The following is a 2,090-nucleotide window of genomic DNA, read 5'->3' as shown; positions in this document are numbered from 1 at the left end:
CTCCCTTCATTCATCCTCACATTAGTATGTATCTATAATTTATTTATGCACATTAATGTCTGTCTCCCCCTCTAGACTGTGAGCTCGTTGTGGGCAGGAAATGTGTCTGTTGTTGTAGTGCATTCTCCCAAGCACTTAGTACAGTACCTTGCACACAGTGAGAACTCAATAAATGCAATTGAATGAATGAATGTATGGAGACCATATGGGGTATGTTGACAATAAAATTGGAGGGTATCAAAAAAATAGGAGATCTCTGTGGTGAAACAGGACATATTTGTGAGGAGGAGGTGTGTGGGAGAGAAGACAGGTCAGGAGGTTGCGGTCAGTGTAGAATTGTCCAGTGACTAGAGATGATGAGACTGAGCATTTGCCCAAGTTGGCGAGTAGGTTAGGTGGGGTAGAGCAGGAGGTCAATGGAGTTGAGGAGTGAGAGGAAGCGAGCAGTAGAAATGTGGTCAGGAACATCTGCATGGATAGAGAAGCAGTGTGGCTCAGTGGAAACAGCACAGGCTTGGGAATCAGAGGTCATGGGTTCTAATCACGCCTCCACCACTTAACAGCAAGTCACTTAACTTCTCTGGACCTCAGTTACCTCATCTGTAAAATGGGGATTAAGACTGTAAGCCCCATGAGGGACAATCTGATTACCTTGCATCTCCTCCAGTTCTTAGAACAGTGCTTTGCACATAATAAGCGCTTAACAAATACTATTATTATTATTATTATTATTATTATTATTATTATTATTATTATTCCCTGGGCCTCAGTGACCTCATCTGTAAAACGGGGATTAAGATTGTGAGCCCCACGTGGGACAACCTGATCACCTTGTATCTCCCCAGCTCTTAGAACAGTGGTTGGCACATAGTAAGTGCTTAACAATCAATCATTCGTATTTACTGAGCGCTTAATGTGTGCAGAGCACTGTACTAAGCGCTTGGGAAGTACAAGTTGGCAACATATAGAGACTGTCCCTACCCAACAGTGAGCTCACAGTCAAAAAGATACCAACATTATTATTATTATATTGAAGTCCTCAGGACAGGTGGAAGGAAAGCGAGAGTGGGAATGTGAATAGAATAGAAATGTGTATACATGATCCCTGTCTTCGAGGCACGTTCAGTCTATTGCCTCTAGTGCAACCCACTCCTTGCTCCTCATTTATGGGAGAAGGAGAATGAGGCAGGTTGGGGCCCAAGTATGTGACCACCCAACCAGAGACCGCAGGGAAGCCGCTCTGGGTGGGAGAGCCGGGGGACCCGGGGAGCCAGGTAATCGGTGACCGACAAAACTTGGAAATGTTAAACCTGCTTATATTTGTCCGTTAGCTCTGATCGCCACAGTTCTGATCATCAATGGTGACTGCTCTGTCCTGCATCTTGACATTAGAAAGGTCCAAACCTCTCCCAGAATTCGCTTTAGCTGCTCCTTGCCCAGATGACTGGATTGGATTCCAGGTGAATTGTTATTATTTTTCTGAAGATGTGAGAAACCGGACATCTAGCCAGAGTTTCTGTGCCTCCCACGCTGCTGCTCTCACTGTAACTGACACTACTTGTGACCACTGGATCAGGCTGAGTAGGGAAGCAGGCCAGGACTGGAAATGGACAGATGGCACCAAGTTCACTGGCTGGTTTGAAATTAAATGAAGAGGAGAATGTGCTTATCGGAATGATGAAAGAGTTAGCAGTGCCAGGAACTACACAAACAGAAGGTGGATTTGTAGTAAACCTGACTTTTATACCAAGAGACAAGAGACCTTCCCAGGCTAAGCCCCACCTTTCCTCATCTCCCACTCCTTTCTGCATCACCTTGATTTACCTCCTTTGCTCCCAGCCCCACAGCGCTTATGTGCATATCTGTAATTTTATTTATTTGTATTGATGTCTGTCTCTCTGGCTCTAGACTGGAAGCTCATTATGGGCAGGGAATGTGATTATTACTGTACTCTTCCAAATGCTTAGTACAGTGCTCTGCACGAAGTGTTCAATAAATACGACAATGAATGAATCTAGTGGGGAAGGTAGAAATCAATTACAGATAGGAGTAATCCAGTATATAGGAAACATGCATATGTGGAATTTAAG

The 2,090-nt window shown here is 44.4% G+C and overlaps 1 pseudogene; it reads left to right on the top strand.

The window, feature by feature from the left end:
* The first annotated feature begins 416 nt into the window (after positions 1 to 416).
* On the top strand, positions 417 to 1,775 carry LOC119930457 (annotated as a pseudogene).
* The last annotated feature ends 315 nt before the right edge of the window (positions 1,776 to 2,090 follow it).

Source organism: Tachyglossus aculeatus, chromosome 7, assembly GCF_015852505.1.
Source record: "Tachyglossus aculeatus isolate mTacAcu1 chromosome 7, mTacAcu1.pri, whole genome shotgun sequence".
NCBI classification, from domain to species: domain Eukaryota; kingdom Metazoa; phylum Chordata; class Mammalia; order Monotremata; family Tachyglossidae; genus Tachyglossus; species Tachyglossus aculeatus.
Note: the sequence above shows the minus strand (reverse complement) of the source record. Positions and strands in the feature narration are given on the sequence as shown.